The sequence below is a fragment of the Terrapene carolina genome, unplaced genomic scaffold (assembly GCF_002925995.2).
Source record: "Terrapene carolina triunguis isolate 2854851 unplaced genomic scaffold, T_m_triunguis-2.0 Scaffold21, whole genome shotgun sequence".
Taxonomy (NCBI): Eukaryota; Metazoa; Chordata; order Testudines; family Emydidae; genus Terrapene; species Terrapene triunguis.
Genome location: NW_020664372.1, coordinates 11,127,006 through 11,154,202, shown reverse-complemented (window position 1 = coordinate 11,154,202; position 27,197 = coordinate 11,127,006). Strand labels below are relative to the sequence as shown.

At 42.0% G+C, this 27,197-nt stretch overlaps 1 long non-coding RNA gene across 1 annotated transcript in view; it reads left to right on the top strand.

The window, feature by feature from the left end:
- LOC112102185 overlaps positions 1-27,197 on the top strand; it is a 102,857-nt gene that overhangs the window by 59,934 nt on the left and 15,726 nt on the right. Inside the window, exon 2 of the long non-coding RNA XR_002907731.3 lies at positions 8,587-8,741. This is a non-coding gene — a long non-coding RNA (uncharacterized LOC112102185). The remainder of the gene's footprint in view (positions 1-8,586; positions 8,742-27,197) is intronic.

The following is a 27,197-nucleotide window of genomic DNA, read 5'->3' as shown; positions in this document are numbered from 1 at the left end:
TAAAAAGTAGTGTTTTTCTCCACTAAGGTAAGCAGGTGTGACTAAATATCTATTAAGTATTTATGCTAAACTATATGTTCAACTTTGTATTTAGCTATAACACTGAGTACCTTTCCCAGATCTGAGAAAGAACTCTGTGCAGCTTGAAAGCTTGTCTGGTCACCCGCAGAAGTAGGTTCAGTAAGGGCTATTACCTTACCCAGCTTGTATCTCTGTTAATGATTTGTCTTCACTACTGAAACTTCTTAGCTGGCATAATCTCTCATTCAATTGTCACTGACACAATGAACACCCTGTCCCATTGCCCTAACCATGTCAACCCCTCCTTGAATCACATCATTTTTCAAAATTCTACTGCTCACTTCTAAAATTCTCCGTAACTGTGGATGCACCTATATCTCATCTGCATTTAATTCCTGCCCTTGTGGCATACTCATCCAGTCATTCTAACCATTCTCTTCATTTCCTTTACCTTTTATCCATTTGATAAAGGGTACCTCTAGGATGCTCTGTATGCCTAGAATAACTTCCTATTTAATATATGCTCAACTTTGCTACAAAGTTTTTTAACCTTCACTCCAGTCTTCAGTCCATCCTTCTCGTCTTCTATTTTTGTTTTATATTGTGTTTACTGTACCTTCTGCACCTGTACTGTATAAGATCTTTAAGGCAGATATATTTTTTTACATTTTGAGCACTTCCTTGTTTGCCAAATCCCAAATTTACTGATAGTGATAAGAACATATTAATCATTGTTTTGCTCTGAGTATTTTATTACAGTCTAATGGACCATAATAAACTATAGACTACTGTATGGCACTCATGGAAGGAAAAGTTTAATATAGCAAGGTGGAAAGGTATAACATGCAAAGAAGGGGAAAGCATGATTCAAGGCATGGAATTTTCAAAAGCACCTTATGCACATAACTCCCCTTAAGTGCTTAAGGGCTTTTGAAAATAACATTGTTAAATCTTTTCACAATAAAGACAACCAAACAGGAAAAAGTGGAGATAGCTAAGAGTTGTGTGTCCTCTATCAACATAATTGAAGTTTTGTCTCTTGGTCTTTAATTTGACTGTGATGAGGAGTTATAAATAAGTGGGGAAATCCTGGCCCCACTCAGATGAATAAGAGTTTTTCCATTGACTTCAATGGGACCATGATTTCACTCAGTGTGCCGGACACACAAGTTGACTCTAGCTTGAAGGTACGTGACTTCCAAGAACCATTTCACATAGTTCAAAAAGTTTACACAGAATGCTGCTCAGAGTCTGTGAAGTGGAGGGAATTACACCACTTCTCTGCATAACCATGCAAAGCTTTCTACTGTTTCAGAGACTGCTTAAGCACATCAGTATCACAACCTCAACAAGCAGGAACTTCACACTATTCACTATGGCAAACTAAATTTCATCTGCAGGTTGAAGAGCCTATATCCTGCCAAAAAAACTACAATCCTCAGATCTTGCATTCATGGTAAGTGGAAAACATGGTACACTCATACTATGAAATACTAGTTTCATAGTATTTACTCTGATGGGTCCATTTTGTGCAGTGGGAAAGAATAGGGAGTTCGGAGTTTGTTGACATATACAACCACCTGCTGCTGAAACATTTGCAGCATACAATCATCTGGGTACATTAGGGTATCTCATAACATTCAGAGCAGAATGTTTTCTAATATAGTGAGTTTAATAAAAAGTAAAGACATGAGGTCATGGCAGCTAGATAGCAGACTGATTTAGAGTCTTACAAAGAATAACAACACGTGACTATTCAAAAATCCCACTTTCTCACTTTTTTGATCTTTTCCCTTTCCTTTCAGTGGAAAAAGGAAGGGATGGGTGGGTTTGGAGTAAAAAAAAAAAGAAAGTAATTTTTTCCTTTAGTTTTATTTCAAAATACATAGAGGGGGGTGAGGGAGAGACAAAGGGGAAAACAAAAATGGAAACCTTACCTTGAAACCCGTTGCATTTTGTTTTAGATTTTTTGGATTTACTTTTTTTTTAACTGAGACACTCAATATTTGACCACGTTGTTTGCAGACAGGACTGTACACATACACATAAACAGAGTTATTTTGTGTGAATGTGACAACTTAAAATTGAATGTAAAGTCTGCTAAACAGACAATTCTGGCTTATATCTTTCTTTCAGGAAGCAACCCAGGTATTAATAAATCTGGGTCAGACAGATGTCTTGTAGAAAAGTGAAAAGGTTTTATCGGTACTAATTAATTAGTACCAATACATTTAATTCCTTGGGTTGCTTATCTCCTTCAACCATTCTTTCTCTAAAATGTTTCACCCATGTAACTGGGATAATTAAACCCAAATGAGCTGTTTTTAACTTTTCTCATTTCTTTTCTTATAAAGGCAAGGTAATCCAATCAGGCAACAATCAATTATTAATGTATTATTGGGTGCTCCAGCAGCAGTAATAACAAAAACCCAAATTAAAAAAAATAACTGTACTTTGGGTTTGGAGTTGCATGAAGACCTAAGAAGATATGGTTGTGCTCTAGAATACTTACAAACTAAAATGACAACAAAACATACAGGATGGTAGAGTGGGATAGAAAATTGAGTACAAGAACAGGGCTGGGCTGTGTAGCCTTTATGATCATTGATAGTACTTACTCACTATTAGTGATGGAACTATTTGTGTAAGGGTTGCACTATCTAGTCCAAAGAGATCAGAGTGATGGTTATTGTTGGTTATATATTGATGGAATATATATATTGTTAGTTCTGTTTCTTCTTATTTTAAGTGTGTTCCATTTTGGGGGGTGGGGGGCAAGTGTGGGATAAGGGAAGATGTCAAGTTAGGAACAAGAGAGTGGGGAAAGAGGAAGAAAAGTCTTTGAAGTGGAGGAAGGGAAAGGGAGATGAGAAGGTCGGAATGTTTCAAAGGAATTTGAAGAGGTGGGAGAGTGAGACTGACAGTGGTGTGACTGAAGGAGATATTCAGAATTTTCTATTCTATCAAATATTTGAATGTGACAGCAGCAACAATCTGTAGGCTGAAATATATTCACACACTGTATCACTGAACAATTTTTAAAAGTCATGCTCTGTTCATTGACAAGTCACAGAGGGGAGAGAAATGGGAGGGGGGCGCTAAACTTGCTGTGCTCCCTCCACCCCCCTTCTTCTGCCAGCCAGCATAGCTCATTTTGTATAAGTGAGTGGACCAGGAGCAGCAAGTCTCCTCTGGGGCCACCATCAATTATTGTTTTTTCCTCTGGATATTAAGTCACCAAGTTTAACCTCTGAGAAGTGAACTAAAAATCTCTGATTATCCATCTACTCCATCCTACCTAATGCCCAGCAAGATTAAATTCATAGCATTATTTAGGAATTATCAGGCTCTCTTAAAAATAAAAATAAACACTAATACAGCTCTTGATGTTGGTTCTACTTTAGTGATCCTAATAAGTCTCCTGCCCGCTCCAACCTTCCGGTAACATGAATATTTTTAAAATCCCTGTTACAAGGCACTGAAAGTGAAAGAGAGTCCCACCCTTTGTTACAGAATACAGTGTTCTAGCCATCCCCACATTACAAAAAAGTAGTACTGAATTTTTTTCAACAAAGATGCTGTTCCAAGAAAATGTTTCTTGTCCAGCACTTTAACTTATTTCAGTGCCACTAATCTTGGCTTTAGCCATTTTTAATTACATCAGGAAGCATGGCTAGAAATATAGAACATGCTGATGGGTTTTTTTTTTTTTTTTTGAAGTCTGATTAAACCAAACAGGGCTTTTTTTTCCTTCCCTGCTGTTATAATCCTGTATTCTCTAGGTGATTTTTCGGGAATGAAACATGCAGAAGCATGGTCAGCTTTAAATTGTTACGAGGTACCTGTCAATCTCAGAACAATATAGTTAAGCACTAGCAAAGGAACGCACTTGATAAGATAATTACTTCTCAGCTCGTAAAGGGCTAAAAATTGAATAAATTACCATTTTCAGCAAACTCAGTTGGTGTATGATGATTCAACTTCTTGCTTTCATCTAATGCCTTGTCAGTCATTGTTGTAAACAGTAAGCATTTTCAAAAAGTCCAGTTTAACAGACATGACACGTCAGAAATTGGAGTTCTGAAGATGTCAGTGATTACTCACATCTATGAACCCTCTATTGCTGTTTCAAAACACCCATGTGATGGACAAGATGCCTTCAGTACTATTTGTGCATTCTGAACACCCACTAAGAGGTTTGAGAGTGCCAGGAATGTTGGATTGGGCTATGGAGCTTGATATACACACCTTAGCTCCATTTGTATTGAAGTCAAGGGGAGTTTTGATGCTAGCTTCACTGAGAATAGGATCAGGGCTTTGGAGAGTAAATAGCACCACTGGAGCCTAAATAATACAATGAGGTCCAAATCGGTGGACTAATGGACCCACAGAAAGCCCCAGGGGTTCATCTGCAAAAAAACTCATTGGTGGATCTAGGTCAGTGTTTCTCAAACAGGGGTCACCGCTTGTGTAGGGAAAGCCCCTGGTGGGCCGGGCCTGTTTGTTTACCTGCCCCGTCCGCAGGTCCGGCCGATCACAGCTCCCACTGGCTGCGGTTCACCGCTGCAGGCCAATGGGGGCTGCTGGAAGCAGCGGCCAGTAAGTCCCTCTGCCCACGCCACTTCTAGCAGCTCCCATTGGTCTGGAGCAGCAAACCACGGCCAGTGGGAGCCGCGATCAGCCAGACCTGCGGACGGGGCAGGTAAACAAACTGGCCCGGCCCGCCAGGGGCTTTCCCTACACAAGCGGCGACCCCAGTTTGAGAAACACTGATCTATGTCTTCATGTGCACAATGATTAAAGCAAAATTATAATGCCAAATATTTCCTGCTGGTTCCCTACAGAATGAACTACTGTAAAAAATCTTCACTACATTGCATATATTAAAAGTGTCTGGTTGTTGTTGTTAGTGTCCTAGATGCTTCACAGAAGCACAAAATGCCGCATTCCCTGCCCTGGGGAACTTAGACCCTGATACTGGAAAGATGGAGGTATGTGCTTAGCTTTACACATCATAAATAGTCCCATTTATCTCAGTGGGACTACTCACAGGGTGCAACTTAAATCTGTGCCTACGGCTTTGTAGGATGAGGGTCTTGCAAATGTTGCAAATGGATCTCTGTGAGAGGACCCATTAAAGAGAAACTATTTGCAGGATCTAGCCCTAAATTCAGATGCAAATCAGAGTCATAAAGGATTGAAAATGAGTGGAAGGACAAAGTTATGCAGTTATTCAATTAAGATACACACATCCTGAAGGTTCCTTTAAACAATAACCTAATTTAATAACTCACTTCTCAGAGGCATGTGCATTACTGCACATATAGTATATTATTTTACAGAGTAAGTGTCTCAAAGCTCTCCCTCATATTATAAGGCATGATTTATTTTTAAGCTCTTTTTTGTGTGTGTGTAAATCAAATACTACTTTCTAAAGCTAAGAGCCACAAAATTCCATTTGAATGAACAGAGACATTTTTCTCACTGGTAATATTCATGTAAAACTTTTGAAAGGGTACTATTTCATTTTTATAGTTCTCTGGAAACTCTCCTCTCCTGTGTAGTGAGTGATGGAATTTCTCATCCTTCTCAAGCCACCTTACAGCCTTTTGTTATTTTTTTTCTCTCCTTTTTTTTTTCTCTTTTAGGTACAGTGCAGAGTATGAACTTTGGAACTTTAGACACTTGTAAAATATTAATGAACATAAATCTAACACATTTTCACAAAGTGCAGCTCATATGAACATAACACAGACTCTTCACAATTACAATCAGCTTTTTCTTTTCAGCTGGAGTCCGTGGGTGGGATTTTCAAGATCATTTAAGTGACTTAGGAGCACAAGTCACATAAGTGCTTTTGTATATTTCATCCCCATACATACGAACTATTGACTACATCCTGATATGTAATAGCAGTGAAATAGGCTAATGGCAAAATACTTTCTATCTTAATTACTTATATGGCCCCCTTTACCATGGTAAATGTCTCATAACATCCCTGAGAACTACTGCTGTCCCTACTTTACAGGTGATGAGGCACAGAGAGACTAAGAGTTAAGGTCACACAGGAAGCCTGTTCAGAAGAGTAGGGAATTGAAACCAGATCTCTCAAGTGTCAGGCTAGGGCCCTAACCACTGGACTAGAGCTGGTGGAAAGCATTCACAGAGAAGAGTTTTCTATCAAAACCTTTTGTGGGAATACGTTGATTCCATCAAAACATTCAATGGCAACCAGACATGTGGTCTTCCTGTTTCCCCTGTTGCCCAGCCAGCTAACTAGGGAGATGGCTGAGTAGTCAAAGACTCTTGCCAGCCCAGAACTCTTCAAAAAATCCTATTTTGATTCTTCCAAAACAGATATTTTGAATCAGAATTTTGAATTCTCCTGCAGACAATTTTGCATTTCCAACTTTTTGTTCAGATTCAGACTGAAGAAAATTCAGAAATGCAAAATTTTCCAAGGGACAGAAATTCTGCTTCCCACAAAACTGCACTGGCCCATGCTTCCTCATAATATCTCAGAATTATCTTTGCTTCCTCACACTCTCTTTTTCTATGACTTTTATGGATGATGTCAATTACCAGTAGCAGATTTTACGTGTACGTCATGAACACAGATAAATTAAACAGTCTTACTGTAGATACAGACAGATATGAATAGCTATGACAGCACTGTGTTCTCCTTTCAGGTTAAAAATAAGTGCATCCCAACTCCCTTTGAATCATTTCTCTGTGATATAGAGACCGTGTAACTGGCTACTCACAGAAATCCCAGAACCTTTGCCTCCGAAGGAGCAGTGTGCCAGAGTTTACTAGGTTTACCTTAAACCATCGCTCCTCTAAACCCCACAGCACTTGCACAGCACTTATTATAAAACAAAAGTACATTAATTTAAGAAAGGGTAAATATTTAACTAGAAAAAAGTGGTGGAAACAAAGGGTTAGAATAAAAAACAGTCATTAAATGTGACCCTGGATCTAAATGTATCAATAGTTACTTTTCTTATCTAATAAAGTAGGTCTGCCACCCCACCAAGTCCAGTCTGTTGCAGAGTTAGCTGGCTTCACAAGAACCAAGATCCAATTGTTCCTGAATACACCTCTCTCCTCAAGATGTCTCCTCGGTGGAAGGATGCAAAGAACCTCTCCCTCCTCAGTATAACACAAAAAGTCTTTTTGTTCCTATTCATAGACAGGGAAAACCTCTATTGTGATATTTCTTTTTGATCTTTAAGTGGTTTTATTTTATTTTTATTTTTTTTGCAATTGCCTCCGATGATTTTTCCATTGAAAGACTTAGTATTGTGCAAGGCTAAACAACTGAGCCTTGTATTTCATCTCTGGTTAAAGAGGGCAGGATGACAACTTCCCCCTGCCTCAATGGGCCATCACTCACCACAGGTTGTGTTTCACTACTTTTTGCTCCATGTCCATAAAGTATACTTTCAATGTAAATACATTTTTCCTTTATTAATCATGCATACATTTCAGAGTAACTATGATTCTTGACAATCCATGAGCTTTCTGTAAATACCTTGCATGTTACCCTTTATGGATAACTATTCCATAAAACCATGTTTGGTGTAGAAAGTTTGCCATGTCTGAGGTTCCAGTTGTTTGCAAAGAACAGGGGACCCTTTGCTAAGTAGCCTCTATCACACCTTTCTATATTGATTTCCTTTGAATTTGTGCTGTGATACCAGTCTAATTTATTTGCAATAATAAAAATCCTGGCTTCACCTTCATGTTTCTACAGTATGTCAGCAGTATATTTGATAACAAAGCACACTCAAATACTACTACATTATTGCTTACTTATAATGTCTACTGCAATAGCTGATATCACTAAACAATATTAACAAAGTATAGCCTGTATAATAGAAAGCTATCATCATAATATATGAGCACCTGATATAAAATATTACCAGGAAGGAATTGCATTAATACGTGTGCTACTAAAGCTAGGTAGGTGATCCTAATAGGTTTCCTATCATAAGTTCAGACTATTTGCATGTTCAGACCAAATGCTTACCTGGTGTAAACTGATGTTGCTCTATTGAGGTTAGTGTAACTATGCCAATTTACAGAGACTATGGATCTGGCACTCAGTTTTCAGTTGTCCCCACTCTTTAGTTTTGAAATAAAACTTGGCCCTGGATGTTGAAATGAAGTGATCTAAGCACTGAAAATGGTTTGTTCTAAGATAGTATTGAATACTTTTATTTTCAAAATTACATGTCATTCGCAGAGTGATTGGACCCTTTAGGGGCGCAGGGTCCAGCTGCACTTGTGCCAAAATTAATTAGCTGCTTCTCAGCCTGAGGGAGTGGGATTAAGGGGATCAGATGGCAGCTTGACTGACACCTGAGCCTCATAAAAGGGCTCAGAGGGATCAATGTAGGTGTAGAACAGCTAGTGGAATGACTCCAGGGGAACCAGTCTGGTCTATACCAGAGCATGAGAGATTCCAAGGTAGCTCAGAACGAGGCTGTGAACAGGCCACAGAGGAGGTCAGGGTGCTGAAGAGAAACCAACGAAAGCCTTAAGAATCTTTTTGCTTTCTAGGACTTTTGAGTTGGATCTTTGTTACACTGGAGGACCAAGCCACATCTTCAGCACTGACCTGTTCTTGAAAAGTGGAGAAGACCCATGATGGGGAAGGAAACTGAGGCAAGAAGGGTTGGCAGTGTCAGGCCTACCCAGCAAGGGGTACTATGGAGGTAACCATGCCGTACACAAGTATACAGATCTATGCCTAATTTGCAGGTCCATATACTGTGTTTTCACATGTACATTTTACATGTAATTGCATATTCATTTGAAAACGTCTTCTAAGTTATAAATGTCCTCTTTTATGTTCATAAAATTCTAGTTCACAGGAGTGATGTAAAAAGCTTTCGGAACAGCACTTTTTGAGTGAGTTTATTTAAGCAATCACTTACTGTAAGTGAACAGGCTGCATTCAATGCAGTGAACCACATTAGATTTGTACAGTGTGTAAGTACAGTATATTGAAGATAATTTGTCAGCCGAAACACAACTTGCAATTATTTTGCCACAGTACGCTGACCTCACCAGTATTATCTGACAAGTACTATATTATATTGACACCACTAACATAGCTAAAGTTAAGAATATATCAATGTTTCCATTAAAACCCATATTTTCAGGGGTTTACAACTAAGCTATTTAGAAAGTATCATAGGCTGAAACTTAACAGACAAGGTTTTAGCATGCAGCATTTTTTTAAAATAAAATTGTTAAAACATAATTTTGTATGCATTTGAATTCTGACAGTACAATTCCATTGCTTCCATTGCATACATTTTAGGATGCCTTGTTATGCTCTTACACAGAAAAAAAAATATATATATATTCTTAAAAAGTTGATTGTTACTGTTCATAGCACTTCCATTATTTTTATAGTCTTCAGTGAACTGCCTTGTGTAACTCTTTGAGATGTCTATTAAACTGAACATTATGTTCAAGAGGAATCCCAGAAAAATATAATTTTAGGTGTTTTCTGGGTTTTGTCCAAATTGTGTCCCAGTAGGGTTGCCAACTTTCTAATCACACAAAACTGAATGCCCCCTTCCCCGAGGCCCCACCCCATCCTATCTCTTCTCCGGAGCCCTGCCCCCACTCGCTCCATCCCCTCTCTCTCTTTCGCTTGTTCTCCCCCACCCTCACCCACTTTCAATGGGCTGGAGCATGGGGTTAGGGTGAGAGAGGGGGGTGAGGGCTCTGGATGGGGGTGCAGGCTCTGGGGTGGGGCTGGAGATGAGGGGTTTGGGATTCAGGAGGGGGCTCAGAGCTGGGCAGGGGGTTGGGGTGCAGGAGGGTATGCAGGGTGTGGGGTTCTGGCGGTGCTTACCGTGGCTCCCAGGGAGCAGCCGCCAGGTCCCTGCAGCTCCTAGGCTCATGGGCGGCCAGGGAGGCTCTGTGCGCTGCCCTTGCACCCACAGTCGCCACGCCCGCAGCTCCCATTGGTCACGGATCCTGACCAATGGGAGCTGCAGAGCCAGCACTAGGGGCGGGGGCAGTGCATGGCACCTCCCTGGTCACTCATGTGCCTAGAGGCCTCAAGGACCTGGTGGCTGCTTCCAGGAGCCACACAGTGTTAGGGCATTCAGGGAGCCTGCCTTAACCCTGGGCCCCCACTGCACCAGCAACTGGACTTTTAATAACCTGGTCAGAGCTGCCAGGGTTCCTTTTCAACTGGGCATTCCAGTCGAACGTCAGATGCCTGGCAACCCTGTATCCGAGTAATCATCTCCTTCAGCAATTTGAAGCTCTTTGCCCTCCTCCTGTCATTTGATCTTCAAATGGGAAGGAGAAAATATGACAAGGTGTTCAGTCAGCCCTCTCGGTGCTTGACTGCTGAGTGATTTGGAGAATCCAGTTGCATCAGAAATTTCTCTAGTGGTGGAAGATTTGTCACCTGCCAGTTATGATGCAACCATTTTATTTAAATTAGAGTGTGAGTGAGTGATTGTAAAAGGGAAGATGGGATGAAAACAGTTGAAAATTGTTGCATTGAAAGTTGGACATTGAAATTTGATTGATGGTCAGTAGGAAATAAACTTCCAAACATATTTTTCCAGGATGCACACTTAAAACTTGTCACTTACACACCTAAGTGGGAATACAGTGTGACAGGTTTGGTCACAGAGACTCCCTTGGGACTGTAACCTGATGTGCTGAAATTACCTCTGAGCCCATTTTCCCTGATGACTTGGGACTCCAGAACCCTGTCTTGTTGAGCCAGACATGCTAGCCTGCTAGCATTCTTCGACCATGGGATGGTGTTCCAAGAAGGAGGAGTGCTAGGCAGAGACGGGCTCCACCTAAAGAAGAGAGGAAAGAGCATCTTCGCCAGCAGGCTGGCTAACCTAGTGAGGAGGGCTTTAAACTAGGTTCACCGGGGGAAGGAGACCAAAGACCTGTGGTAAGTGGGGAAATGGGATCCTGGGAGGAAGCACAAGCAGGAGAGCGCAAGAGGGGAGGACTCCTGTCTCATGCTGAGAAAGAGGGACGATCAATGAGTTATCTTAAGTGCCTATACACAAATGCAAGAAGCCTGGGAAACAAGCAGGGAGAACTGGAAGTCCTGGCACAGTCAGGGAACTATGATGCGATTGGAATAACAGAGACTTGGTGGGATAACTCACATGACTGGAGTACTGTCATGGATGGATACAAACTGTTCAGGAAGGACAGGCAGGGCAGAAAAGGTGGGGGAGTTGCGTTGTATGTAAGAGAGGAGTACGACTGCTCAGAGCTCCGGTATGAAACTGCAGAAAAACCTGAGTGTCTCTGGATAAAGTTGAGAAGTGTTAGCAACAAGGGTGATGTCGTGGTCGGAGTCTGCTATAGACCACCAGACGAGGGGGATGAGGTGGATGAGGCTTTCTTCTGGCAACTAGCAGAAGTTGCTAGATCGCAGGCCCTGGTTCTCATGGGAGACTTTAATCACCCTGATATCTGCTGGGAGAGCAATACAGAGGTGCACAGACAATCCAGGAAGTTTTTGGAAAGTGTAGGGGACAATTTCCTGGTGCAAGTGCTGGAGGAACCAACTAGGGGCAGAGCTTTTCTTGACCTGCTGCTCACAAACAGGGAAGAATTAGTAGGGGAAGCAAAAGTGGATGGGAACCTGGGAGGCAGTGACCATGACATGGTCGAGTTCAGGATCCTGACACAAGGAAGAAAGGAGAGCAGCAGAATACGGACCCTGGACTTCAGAAAAGCAGACTTTGACTCCCTCAGGGAACAGATGGGCAGGATCCCCTGGGAGAATAACATGAAGGGCAAAGGGGTCCAGGAGAGCTGGCTGTATTTTAAAGAATCCTTATTGCGGTTGCAGGAACAAACCATCCCAATGTGTAGAAAGAATAGTAAATACGGCAGGCGACCAGCTTGGATAAACAGTGAAATCCTTGCTGAACTTAAACGCAAAAAAGAAGCTTACAAGAAGTGGAAGATTGGACAAATGACCAGGGAGGAGTATAAAACTATTGCTCAGGCATGCAGGAATGAAATCAGGAAGGCCAAATCACACTTGGAGTTGCAGCTAGCAAGAGATGTTAAGAGTAACAAGAAGGGTTTCTTCAGGAATGTTAGCAACAAGAAGAAAGTCAAGAAAAGTGTGGGCCCCTTACTGAATGAGGGAGGCAACCTAGTGACCGAGGATGTGGAAAAAGCTAATGTACTCAATGCTTTTTTTGCCTCTGTCTTCACGAACAAGGTCAGCTCACAGACTGCTGCACTGGGCAGCACAATATAGGGAGAAGGTGACCAGCCCTATGTGGAGAAAGAAGTGGTTCGGGACTATTTAGAAAAACTGGACGTGCACAAGTCCATGGGGCCGGATGCGCTGCATCCGAGGGTGCTAATGGAGTTGGCGAATGAGATTGCAGAGCCATTAGCCATTATTTTTTGAAAACTCATGGCGATCGGGGGAGGTCCCGGATGACTGGAAAAAGGCTAATGTAGTGCCCATCTTTAAAAAAGGGAAGAAGGAGGATCCGGGGAACTACAGGCCAGTCAGCCTCACCTCAGTCCCTGGAAAAATCATGGAACAGGTCCTCAAGGAATCAATTATGAAACACTTAGAGGAGAGGAAAGTGATCGGGAACAGTCAGCATGGATTCACCAAGGGGAAGTCGTGCCTGACTAACCTAATTGCCTTCTATGATGAGATAACTGGCTCTGTGGATGAGGGGAAAGCAGTGGATGTGTTATTCCTTGACTTTTGCAAAGCTTTTGATACAGTCTCCCACAGTATTCTTGCTGCCAAGTTAAAGAAGTATGGGCTGGATGAATGGACTGTAAGGTGGATAGAAAGCTGGCTAGATCGTCGGGCTCAACGGGTAGTGATCAATGGCTCCATGTCTAGTTGGCAGCCGGTTTCAAGCGGAGTGCCCCAAGGGTCGGTCCTGGGGCCGGTTTTGTTTAATATCTTTATTAATGATCTGGAGGATGGTGTGGACTGCACTCTCAGCAAGTTTGCAGATGACACTAAACTAGGAGGCGTGGTAGATACACTAGAGGGTAGGGATCGGATACAGAGGGACCTAGACAAATTAGAGGATTGGGCCAAAAAAACCTGATGAGGTTCAACAGGGATAAGTGCAGAGTCCTGCACTTAGGACGGAAGAATCATATGCACTGCTACAGACTAGGGACCGAATGGCTAGGTAGCAGTTCTGCAAAAAAGGACCTAGGGGTCACAGTGGACAAGAAGCTGGATATGAGTCAACAGTGTGCTCTTGTTGCCAAGAAGGCTAACGGCATTTTGGGCTGTATAAGTAGGGGCATTGCCAGCAGATCGAGGAACGTGATCGTTCCCCTTTATTCGACATTGGTGAGGCCTCATCTGGAATACTGTGTCCAGTTTTGGGCCCCACACTACAAGAAGGATGTGGAAAAATTGGAAAGAGTCCAGCGGAGGGCAACAAAAATGATTAGGGGTCTGGAGCACATGACTTATGAGGAGAGGCTGAGGGAACTGGGATTGTTTAGTCTCCAGAAGAGAAGAATGAGGGGGGATTTGATAGCAGCCTTCAACTACCTGAAGGGGGGTTCCAAAGAGGATGGAGCTCGGCTGTTCTCAGTGGTGGCAGATGACAGAACAAGGAGCAATGGTCTCAAGTTGCAGTGCGGGAGGTCCAGGTTTGATATTAGGAAACACTATTTCACTAGGAGGGTGGTGAAGCACTGGAATGCGTTACCTAGGGAGGTGGTGGAGTCTCCTTCCTTGGAGGTTTTTAAGGCCCGGCTTGACAAAGCCCTGGCTGGGATGATTTAGTTGGGAATTGGTCCTGCTTTGAGCAGGGGGTTGGACTAGATGACCTCTTGAGGTCCCTTCCAACCCTGATATTCTATGATTCTATGATTCTACAACACAGACCCAGGTCTGAACCATGCCCCCAAAGCTGCAGGCTTTAACTGAAAACAGCTCAGCAAGTACTCCTGTCTCCAGCACCCAGACACCCAGTTACCAATGGGATCCAAACCCCAAATAAATCTGTTTTACTCTGTATAAAGCTTATGCAGGGTAAACTCATAAATTGTCCACCCTCTATAAACTGATAGAGAGATATGCACAGCTGTTTGCTCCCCCAGGTATTAGTCACTCTGGGTTTGATAATAAATAAAAGTGATTTTATTAAGTATAAAAAGTAGTATTTAAGTGGTTTCAAGTAATAACAGACAGAACAAAGTAAGTCACCAAGCAAAATAAAGCAAAAACATGCAAGTCAAAACCTAATACATTAAGAAACTGATACAGGTAATATCTCACCCTCAGAGATGTTCCAATAAGCTTCTTTCACAGACTAGACTCCTTCCTAGTCTGGGCCCAGTTCTTTCTCCCGTATAGCCCTTGTTAGTTCCAGCAGACATCTTAGGTGGAAAGCAGCATTGTTCTCATGACTGAAGCCTCTTTTGTTCTGTTCTACTCTCTTTTATATCTTTGGCCCAAGGCAGGAATATTTTGTCTTTCTGGTTTTCCACCCCTCCTTCTAAATGGAAAAGCACCAGGTTTAAGATGGATTCCAGTATCATGTGACATGGTCATATGTCACTGTAAGACCTCATTCTTCATTACCCAAGTCAGGTACACAGGAAGGCTTGCAGGTAAATAAACCCATTCACATCCAATTGTACTAGTCAATGGGAGACATCAAGATCCTAAGCCACCATTAATGGCCCACGCTTTGCATAATTACAATAGGACCTCAGAGTAATACTTCATATTTCTAGTTTTAGATACAAGAATGATACTTCATACAAATAAGATGAACACACTCAGTAAATTATACGCTTTGTAATGATACTTCACAAGAGACCTTTTGCATAAAGCATATTCCAGTTACATTATATTCACACTCATTAGCATATTTCCATAAAACATGTAGAGTGCAACATCACATACAGTTTGTACTTGAACATCATTTTAATTTTTTTAACAGGTGACATTTTTACCCAAAGGTTTTCAGTGATAACTTAACTATTTCTCATCAGGCAGTATCAGTATTAAATCAGTGGGAACACAGCACTTCCATCTGATAAATGATTGGTACAAGCAAGCATGCTCTTATCTAAAACTCCTGTTTATTAGATATGAATCACACAAACGCATACAATATGTTTAGGACATCCCAGTTATAGTTACCCTCAGTCTGAGAGAGCTTCCAGGGGCCCTCTTTCTGTCCAGCTGATGGGGAGTTCAGATGTCAGCTCCTTGCCTGAAGAAAAGCACCCTCGGACTGCTCTGAGGTATTTACTTTTACCTAATCTTTTATAGCTAACTCTAACAAAGCACATAGCCTATAATGACTCCTAGTGGGTCAGCATAAGAACCTCTACTGGGTCACCAATTCTCCTAATTTCAAAAATTCATTTGTTCAACAATTCATTCCTAAATTCAACAATTTCAACTACTCATTATCTCAAAATATCTCTAGTATTTCCAGCCATAACAACGATATGTCAGGGGCATCTAAAACCAAGGTCCCTATTCATTTACTTTCTTCCACAACCTTATTTCCCATCTTCCCATTCTAATTAACAAACTGCAAGTATGCAGTTGTCTGACCTTGTCTCATAAAGGCCCAAGATTATTCCTAGCTATGTGATGTTTGGTTTTCAGCTGGCAGTGGCTGAACATACTGTCAAGTACTGGGGTACATTCAGGAATGTCAAATTTCAGGGCAAAACTCCCCTCCTTGCAGAGCATATATCTTTAATATTAAGATGTGTGCACGCGCATGCACATGTACACACACACACACACACACAATGAGTTCAGTGAGGCCCAGCATAGGCTCAAGGCTCTCGACCGAGACCAAGCAATAATCTTCTCACTGGCACACTCTGTTTTCATCCCTGATTCTCCCTTGTTATAGACCAGACCTCATGAAAATTCCCTCGGGGGTGTACCCAGGGTTTGCAAAAGCATGAGCTTTGTAACCAAATGATCTTCCTTCGAATCCAGCAGGTCAGCATCAAGAACAAAACAACCACCACTATCTGAAACACCAAAATCACCACAATTGGATATAAAGGCAGATTAAAGATCCCCATTGCCATTGGAGACCATCCCAACAATATTTTCCACAATTTGTATTCCAATCTTTGCTAACCCTCTTAATTACTTGCTTAATCTCATTGGTAGATTGATGGACAGTGACCATTATCTTACATGCTTCCTATTTTGCAATTTATAAATAATTCCTCAAAAAGGGAATATCTATAAAACAATTAAATTCATTCCAATGTGTACATATATTACATTTGAATGCAATGTGTATTTCACTTTTAATTGCTATATTTCAATTCAGGCACTTGAAATTTGAAATCACATCCTTCAATAGCTACAAAACAGCAAAAACATCTATCTTCATGGGGATTATGAAGTACATGATTCACGTAATTAATTATGAGCACTGGGCACCAACTTCTAAAACATACACAATTATCATCCACATACAGTCACAAATTCATTTACAAATGAATCAATAACATAATACATTTTTCCCTCTATTATTTCTAAACACACATTTTGTGATTGCAAGGTATTTGTGGTGCATTCATATTCAATCCAAAATTCTTCTAAATTGGCACCCAATTCTACTGTCTTCCACCCCTAGGCCTCTTTCATTACCCATACTCCATGGTCCATGGGCTCCATCACTATTTGATTAACATTAAGTCCCAAGGCTACAATGAGGAAAACCCACCTTATTTCCCCTTCTCACATTAGTAAAACAGATACATTGATTTCTCCAAATCCTTTATCAAAGGTAAAATTTACCATTTTCAACCAGGATTTTAAATGTCTCTCAATCTGGATGGAATTCTTCCAAATAATGCTCCTAATTTCCAGTGAGTATCCTGCTCATAACCACACAAATCATGTTCTTTACCTCATGAATAATACACATCTGCATTTGTATGCATGCCAGATTCAAGGAACATTATTCTGGAAGGCAGCAACTGCCTGCAAGAGGCAGAGATGGTCCTTTTTGTGGGATTGCTCCCATTCCTTTAAAACATGTGGCAATCCATCCTTAACTGATCTAAGGATACCCTCGGGGTGTTGCTAAATTCTTTATATATTGCCTCACTGCATTCATTTTATTCACAACCACCTCCTTACTTATACTATTGAGAACTCCTACCCCAGTATCAATTGCTCCCAAAATATCCATTTTCTTTCAGTCCTTACAGGATCTGGGAATATCATGAAGATTTATCTAATTTCTCCAGCCTTCATATAATAGTACGAACTTTCCACGGTGGGGTTCTATTGTTGAGATGTTTGCTAAAATGAGGTCCACAATAACCTCCTTCTTTTATGCACATTTCATTGTGTTTACTGTACATCCACAAACTAGCCATAGTTTGATTTACTCTTTAACTCATCTCTACGTGCTTCTTTACATTGGTTTGCTCTGGTTTGCACATATGCTCCAATAATATTAACTACAGGTGGTTCCAGTATTCACACTTCTATAACTTTTACTTTATGGGGTCCCTGAAGGAGCCATTTCACTGTCTTGTTGGGCTGCAGATTAATAACCATTTTACCACAGCATCACTTAAACACCCTATTGTCCAAACATCCTGTATCCCTGTTACAAATTTCCTGAGGAAACAGAGCCTCCCAAGTACAACGTAAAACAACCTCCCATTCCCCTCCTGGTATCATTGTATGTAGTCTTGCCTCCCGCAGCATTTCCTGCCAGTGTTTTGGTATAAAAGGGAATGTTTCAGTCTACACTGCATTGTCTTTTCCCCTGGTGCAGTCATCTTGGGGATGTCAGTTCATAAATGAACACAAAGGGGATTTACAGGTGGAAAAAAGTTTAAAATTTCAACTAACATTTATCACCAATTTGAAGTCTGAAAGTCCCACATCAGTGTTGCTTTTTTCCTTCCACTAGCAAATGGACCTTCATTTTGTCATTTGGAGGTGGGTCGTGGGTATGGTCACTTCTCTCCCATTGACATTTAACCACTTCCAGGAAACATTGGCAGCCCTGCTTGAGGCTTTTATAGTCACTGCATCATTCACTTTGCATGCCACTACCATCCACAGGAAGTTTTCCCATGCTCCTGGCACAACAGGTCCCGAATTCATACCATCAGAGGAGTAGGCCTGCAATTCAAATGCCAGCCAAAACAGCCCACAGAAGTGCATCAACTCCAAGGTCTTCCAGCATCCACACAATTAATAATCTGAAACACAAAGCAGAACCAAACTGTTAGGCCCAAAAATATGGAGTATAGAACATTGTTTGGCCAGCTTAGCCAAAGTTAGGCTAACAGTAGTTGCTGGGCCATTCCTGTCTCTCTGTGAAACCTGAGGGCATGCTTGCTTGAACTGCAGAGAACGAGATAAGAGGGGAGGGGGGGCGCATTCTTGTACCAGAAGTGCTAGGAACAGTTTGTTTGGAGATATGGAAACTTGCAGTCTCCACTCCCTGTTTCTGTTCTTCATCTGTTCTTAACTCCCTCCTTTCTCCTAGTTTCTGGTGCATGACAACAAAGCTGATAAGAAGTTGCTGAGGCATCACAAATTGTTTGTAGTGCCAAAGAAAATAGATATGCATGAATATTAGAAGCTTTCTAACTCATAAAGGGGGGGTTGGGTTGTTTTAACTATGACGCGACGGAACTGTCTATATAACCTCACTAGTTATTGTAATTGGGGCTGGTTCTCTTTGGAGACGGGCCGCTCTCTATTGTTGTGCGCACTCTTCAATAAAGAGCTTGTGTTTGGACCTTGCTGGTGTTGCCTGTCTCTCTGCGGTCAGACAACGAACCGTGTAGTCTGGGTTTGAGTCCCCGACAAATTCGGCGACTCCGCAGGGACTCGTCTGACTCTCTGGTGCGGGATCAGACTCCGAAGCAACGCAGCGTGCATCCTCTGGCTTCGAGGAGCCTTGTCCGGTAACCTGATCCCTGCGTCGGCGATAAGACAAGTCCTGTGAACCAGCTGAAGCCTGTAGAAACCCAGCAACGTCCACCTACCCATTGAGTAGGATTCAGGTCTTCTGGGTTCGAGTCCCCGACAAAACTTCTTCCCCTATGTAGCGGGAGGTACACATTTAAACATAATTTAAATATTTAACTAAACTTATTAACTTGTACTTAGACCCATCTATGCCTATGTCCCTCTTTCTCCTCCCCCTTTTTCCCTTCTTTAAATTTTAGCTGTGCTTTGAGCACCCACTGGGGGCTTAGCAAATTCATCAGCTCTTATTTGCTTAGCCTTAGGGCTTGTTGGGGCTGGACACATGAAAATTATTAATCTTGCCAGTGAGAACATATTTCACTGGAGAGTGGGCAATTTTCAGTAACATGGGGGGAAATCCCACTAGAAATTTCCAATGCTGTAAAGCACAACTTAGTGCCAAAACCTCTTTTGCACAGGGGATGAATCCCCTTTCTACTTCACGTAAAAGGTTTGGAGGTATAAGGCAAAGGGCAGAGCCCTGCTCCATGGGCCTGACTCAGCACAGCTTCCATCCTCCTTTCTGTTATTGCCACTGCAGCACAAATGATTGTCCCAACCTGGGGCTATGTTAAGGATGGGGCTTAGGCTAAGGCTTGTTTTAACTGGAACATGGCTTTTTGTTTCAAAGGGCTCCAATTCTAGATCATCCCCTTCTTTAACAATTCATGTAAAGGCACTGCTTTCTCTAAGAATCCCTCAATAAAATCTCGGGCAAAATTAACTATTCCCAGAAAGAATCTAAGAAATGTGACATCTGTGGCAGCTGGTAATTTAAGAATCAGCTCCACTCTTTATTAGTCAGGAGAATACCTCTTCTGTCCCCAAATCACTCTAAGTACATGTTGTGAGCACAACTGGGCTTTCTTTGGGCTTATTTTAAATCCAGTTTCCTGAATCGTTTGTAACACCCTATCAGATACTTCCAAATTCTCCTCCCTGCTCTGAGTGCAAACCAGGATATCATGAAGATAAAAAATCACACTGTCCCTCTCAAGCATCCCATCCCACATCTTGACACATACAAATAATAGGGCAAAATTCCAGCCTTTGGGGACTCTGACATAACATAACTGCTTCCCTTGAAATGCAAAAGCAAATTTGCAATTGCTATCCTGATGTAAAGGAATAAGAAAAAAAGCATTGGCCAAATCCAAAACTGAAAACCACTGGGCCCCTCCTATAATGGATGCCATCACCTCCTGATATTTAGCCACAATGGTAGTCTTTCTCACTGATTCGTCACAGAGCTTCTGCATAGATATTTCCTCATCTCCATCCTGCCTGGCTTCTGACTACAGATTGAGACAGTACATGAATGCTCTCAACTTATCCTGCACCCCCTTTTTCTGTATAAACAAATGTTAACAAGAGTAAATATTTAAAAACAAATAATAGATCCAGACAAGTTATCAGCTTGACCAATTGTCCAATTTTAATCGTCTTCTACTTATGAGGAATGTAGCATGGCAACCTGCTCCTGAGCACTTCCCATGGCCAAAGGCGATACCATAGTACCCAGCCTGATTCTCTTCTAAAGGACCCTTTACAATACCCACACACTTCTGTGGCTACCACCCCCACTTGAGCCAGTTAAAAATAGTTCTCAAAGTCCCACAAATAAAGTCCATCACCATAACACAAAGATTCATATTCAGCTCTGGCTTTTCCACCAGACACAGAGTTCTTCTCCTGTCTCAGTTTGCCACTCCCAGCTCTTTCTACCTGGAACTAAGCCTCATCTGTGTCTACTGGGGGTCAGCTCCCCAACTCCTCTGCCCGTGGGCAACACAAGCACTCCCCCCTACACTCATCCCACTGTTGCTCTACAGGTTAGTGATAGGAACATGCCAACCTCCAAGCATCTCCCTGGGGTGTCTAGGTCCTGTGCCAGTGGACTCGAAGAATATTCACAGATTCGCTGCTTCCAAAGAAGCAGAAACACCCAACTCACCAGTTATTCCTCAGATCACCACTCTGCTTAACACACAGCACTTAGATATGTTTATAGTGAAAATGAGTAAACAAATTATTTAACCGAGTGTATAGTTTCAAGTGACAGTAATTAGAAGTATTGAAAACCAATTTTATATATAAAATAAAAACATAACACACATTGTAGAATCTAGGCTTAATTAACAGGATACACTCATATTCTACAGAGCAATGCTCACCCAAAGTCCTTCCAATATTTTACAGCTCTGACCCTCCATTCATAAGACAAACATGCTGTTAGCTGGCTGCTTCAGTGAAGGATACGAGGTGTATCTCTGCAGCCCTAGATATCATCCAGCAATCCATTAGCTCTATTCATAAAGAGGATCCCATTCTGCTGTTTATTTCTTCCTACAATTTCCCCTTCCTGAAGATTTTTGCAATCTCTTGTTTAGCATTTGCATCAGTGTTCAAACAGGCATCCATTGTGGGGTATACAATGACCAGTCAGAGATAAGTGTCTGTTACTTCCCATTTGGGAGGAAACTATCTGAGACATGTCACCTCCAAGTTACCTGCCTTAAGAACATAATTTTAAGTACAGTCATAACTCCTTAAATAGATTACTAGCTCTCAGTGGAGACCTCACATGCCATCCTTTAGTGAATTATTATGCATATATTTGACCCAGGGGATCCCTGTAAAACTCTATGCACCCCTTGTGCTCTCTGCCAGTTGGTACCAGGAGGTTCCAGGATCACAGAAGTGTTATAGTGGGAGTCATCATATGTTGATATTACCCACCTTTACAACTTTTTTCTTAGCATGTGAGCATTGTTCATTCTTTGGAGAAATGTTGCATTGTTAGTTTTGGTTTTGGGTGAACTGTTGCAAACAGCAAGAAAATTTTCTCTCTGTCTTCATCTCTCTAACTGGAATTAATTCTTGGGGCTGAGCTTCCTTAAAGTGGGGATTGCATGCTGTTTGGCCACCTCTGTTTAAGAATGGGTGTATACAGTGTAAAATGGCACTAACAGAATGCTCAGACTCTGCATTGCTGATTTTTCCTTCAATGGAAAACTGACTCCAAAGATCCTACATCTGCTATTACTCAGCAGAAAGGTGATACTTTAGGATTTCATTTATGGTACAACTCATTACCCAAATTTTCCCCATTATGTTCTATCTCTTATTTAATTCACTAATCATTAAATGGGCTTGACTGGCCTCTATAGGTTGTCAATGCCCTTTATTCAGAGGACAAGATAAATGCAGCTAGATCTTCTAAATTACTCCTCACTGTGGTGACCACCTCACAGGGTCATTCTGGCAGTGAGAGTTTGTCATAGCACAGCAGTGCTCTGGCTATGTCATTTCACTACTCTCCAAAATCCCCCTGTCACCTAGAGATTCCTCTGGACCAGCAGAATTCCCAACTGCCTGGTTAAACTGGATTTCCATCTAATTTGTACTGCTGGGGGAGGGGTAGTGGGAAGGTAGGGGTATATGTGTAAGACATATGCAAACAAAATAGGCAGAGTCCGCAGTATGGTCCAGTGGCCATGATACTGGATTAGCAATCAGGAGACCTAGGTGCTAGTCTAACCTGTGACCTTGGGTAAATTGCTTCCCTGTATGTGCCTCTTTTTACCCACTTACCCTTTGTTTACGTGGACTGTAAACTTCTTGGGGCAGGAACTCCGAAAGCACAGTAGTCTCAGTTGAGGCCATCTGATGTTATAAATAGATGACAATGAAGGATCTAACCAAAAAAATATTTTTCCTCCCATCATCAGTCTCCTGAGCCAAGCAGTTTCTTGCTGCTTAATTTTTGAATACTCTGTGCATTCCCTAGTTCCATTTCTTGAAGCAGTAGGGTAGATTGTCTTTTATCTTAACCATTCATCCTGTTTATTTTGCCTCCATCTGAGGGAAAATCAGTCGCTTTGCTCTCATTGTTGTGTTTTCTCTTCAAACAATCTGTTATATTTCTGAAGAAGACTGAATTGTTTACACTTGAACTGTAAACATGTATCATTATTATTGAGTCAAGGTAGGTGAGGTAATATCTTTTTATTGGACCAATGTGTCTTGGTATAAAGGACAAGCTTTCAAGCTTCTCAGAGCTCTTCTTCAGGTCTTAAGAAAAAAATAAACAGAATGTCCAAGCTAAATACAAGGTGGGACAGATTGTTAAGCATAAAGATTTAACACAGGGATCGGCAACCTTTGGCATGCGGCTCGCCAGGATAAGCACCCTGGTGAGCCGGGCCGATTTGTTTACCTGCTGCATCCACAGGTTCGGCCGATCACGGCTCCCACTGGGCAGGGTTCACCGCTCCAGGCCAATGGGGGCAGCGGGATGTGGCAGCCAGCACATCCCTCAGCCTGCGCCACTTCCCGCAGCCCCCATTGGCCTGGGACTTCTTTGAGTGTCGGTGGGAGCTTGCTTCTGATGATTAACTTGGTGAGTTTGAGGAGTTATTTGAAGGCCCAAAGCGGGGATTCAGGAAATATTTCTTTCAGGATGAGTTCCCTATCAAGTATGGGTTGAAATTGTTTGGGTTCTAGTGTGGTGTGGCAAATCACAACTAAGGGTGTGGTCAGGTTTTTTTTTTTTCTGCATTAAAGCATGTACTTTGTGGGTATTTGTGTTGCCTGTTTCATGATGTAATCTACTTCTCAGGTGGAGTGTTCTTGTTTAGTGAAGATGCTTTTAAGTGTATTTAGGCGTGTATACCTTCCAGATTTCTCTTCAGAGAAAAGTCTGCTGTGTCTGGCTGTAGATAACAGCTTTTATGGTGTGTCTGGAGTGGTTGCTGGAACTGTGGCAATAAGTGTAGTGATCCATAGAGTTTTTGGGTATACTCATTTGTTGGGTTCCATTGTTGAAGCTGATTTTGGTGTCCAAGAATGTGTAGCTTGTGTGCAAGCATCCTAGGGAGTGTTTGATGGGTGAGGGGAGACTGTTGATGTTGTGAAGGAAATCTATGAGGGTGTTTAGTTTGACTGTGCATAGGATGAAAATATCATTGATATATCTCAGGTATATCATTGGATTCATGCATAGGTGGAGGGTATAAAAAGCCAGGAGAGGCTAACCCTTCCCAAACAGCTGGCTCAACATGTTTAGAGCATGCTTTCTGAAAGGGTGGTGCCCCAGCTATTGCCCGCTATTGCTCATCCTCTTCCCCTGTGCCTCTGCCTCTTCCCATCCCTGCTTTGCCTTCTGGGGGCCTTGCAGGAGGGGGTGAAGAGGTGCATGTGAGTGGTGAGTGGCTGGCTGGTGAGTGGGCAGGTGGGATGGGGGAGGGGGCGAAGAGGTTCATGCCCGGTGAATGATGGGTCAGCTTGGCTGGCCACCTGGCGGGAGGGCAGGGGAGATCTGGGAGAGGAGGCAAATAGGCGTGAGCAGCAGGTGGGGGGCAAGGGAAGGGGGCGAAGAGGTACAAGCAGTGGATGGGGAACTGGGAGAGGGGGCAAAGAGTCATGAACAGCAGATGGGGATGCCTCAGGGAGGGGGCTGAGGGGGTCGGGGTGAAGCATGGGTGGGGCTTTGGGGGGAGGAGGCTGAGTGGGGTCAGCCCTCATTGCCTAGGCACATACAGCATCCCCAATTAGAGGAGTTACACGCCGTGCATGGATTCATGGTGCATTTTTCCAGAAATTCTTCTTAGAGATGGTCCATGAAGAGGCTGGCAAATTGGGTAGCCATTCTAGTACACATGGCTGTTCCCATGGTTTGGACAAAGTTTTTGCTGTTAAGTATAAAGTTGTTGTGGGTGAGGGTGAAATTGATGACTTTGGCAATGTATTTGGGTTGGATTTCCAAGTATTCTTCATTATTTTGTAGGCATTTGAGGCAGGTAGTGATGTTGTCATGGTGAGGAATGTTGGTGTACAGAGACATGACATCCATGGTGGCAAGGATGGTGGTCTGGAGGAGGTTGTTAATGTTGTTGAGTTTCTGGAAGAAGTTAGTAGTATGTAGGAAGAAATTGGTCCTTTGGATTGTGAGTGGTTTGAGGATGGTTTCTCTAATCCTGATATTTCTTTAGAAAAAAAATGACATGGCCAGATATGATGGCTTTTCCTGCGTTCCCTTTTTTGTGTATCTTGGGAAATATGTAGAAGGTCCCTGGGATGGATTCATGGGAGATGAGGTTATAGAGTTGTTTTGGGGAAGAATTTCATATTATCTTTAAATTCTTGTTTGAAGTGTAGTATGGAGTCTCCTCTGAGTTCTTCATAGTATGTGGTGTTGGAGAGTTGCCTCTTAGCTTTAATATAGTCATCACAACTGAGGGCTACAATGGTTTTATCACTATCTGGTGGTTGGATTTCATGGACTGTATAGCTATTTTCTTGGTGGTGGAGAGACTGTGGTGGATGTAATGTAAATACATTTTATTTATTTATTATTAGTGCATTGATAGTCTCTCCACTAAAATTAATCTGTCAAATGGCTCACTCTTCCGTTTAACTAAAAAAAAGGGTTTTTAGGTATTGTGGTGACTTGGGGAATCTCTCTATGCACAACTTATGAATTCTGGTTGATGTTATGAAATTGCTGTATCACTGGATGTTTCAGTGTATGTGGAGTTAGCCTTATATTGTCAGTCTGTGTCATATAACTCCCAGACCAGGAACAATAGAGGGTCATTAAACCTTGATGGCTCCTACTGAAATGGAAGCACCTTGGGACAATGGGATGTCCACATTGTATGTTAAACCAGTTTTCTTCAACATCATGGTAGGCCACTGGGGTTTGGAGAGTGGAAAATCCCCTGATAGGAGAACAAAGAAATCAGGTGTTAACACTGGAGCTTAAAAATCACCAATTGTCAGAGTTCTTTCATAGCAGCGGGGACTTGTTTAACTGTGGAAGCAGCCAAGGAACAAGCAAAGTGTCTGTTCCAGGGAGAGAGAGAGAGAATCCATAAATGGGAGGTGAAGCCATGCGCAAGAGCTGGGATCTTAGAGTCCCTAAAGGACTCTTGAACATTCTTTGGGCTTAGGTCAGAGTACTGAGGAAATTGAAACATGAAATGTGTACAGGTGTTTTTGTTTTGTTTAGTCTGTGTCTATATATTTCCTGTGTTGGCTAAAAAAGGGTGATTGGTTCTTGGAACACTTACAAAGCCTGTATGTATGTTTTCTTCAACTATTGCATGTCCTGAAGAAGTGAACTCTAAACCCAGAGTGCCTACAAGGTTGGAGCTTGGGAAAGGGTGTGCTTAAGATACTGAGGAGTTGGGGGAATGGGTGAGCACTCGCTCTGGGGGGTTTAAGGCAGTTGGTCTGTGAGGTCCTATTTCTGTAAAGGGGTACGAACAGACAGCCTGTGTCCAGAAAGTGTGTCAGAGCGGCCAAGAAAAGAGACAGTATTGCAGCTTACTCAAACAAAGTAAAGTTTAAGAGAAGAAGAGCCTGTTTTGGTGGCATCCAAACACAGCAGCCTGGTGAATGTCCAGCTAGGGGAACTCTATCATGGCTGAGTGACAGGTATAATAATAGCAAATACCCCTTTATTTTATCCCACCTAATCTTTCTCACTTCTATTACTGTCCTCCTCAAAAAGTGTAGAGTTGTTTGTTTGGTGTGCATTTTGTTTTTAAGCAATGCTATATGACACTTTATATGTTTGAGATGTGTGGGTATTTTCATTCTTAAATAGATGGGGTTAACCCTCTCACAGTGCATGTGCAAATTTTAATATGAACAGAACTTACATGAGGATGAATTTTGTCAAACAGATATTTTTATGTCAAGTATATAATAGTTCAGACTGCTTTTGACTGTTATAATAAAATGCATTACAATCCAGCTTTGGGCACAGAGGCAGGAGTAAGGATGGTGTGGGGAGGGGGACATGTTGGTTATATTTGGTTATATATAGATAACACACAAACTCACTCGCTCTCTCTCTCTCTGTATGTATGTATATACACACACACATCTAAACCCTTACCTCACTGTCAGATGTCACTTAGGGCATGAAAAAAGTTCTGCCATCCCTTACTATCATACCATTTGCTGGAATGGCTACCTTGTTGTGTTTCTATAACAACTGTTTTATGAGGATAAATTGTTGGCCCATCACTCAATCACCAACATGGAGTACCAGTGAGCTGTTTTTTATTTGGTCCCTGCCCTTTGACCAGTTCAATATGGGTGGCCCTACTAGGAGTTAAAACTCCCACCAGCAGAGCACTTG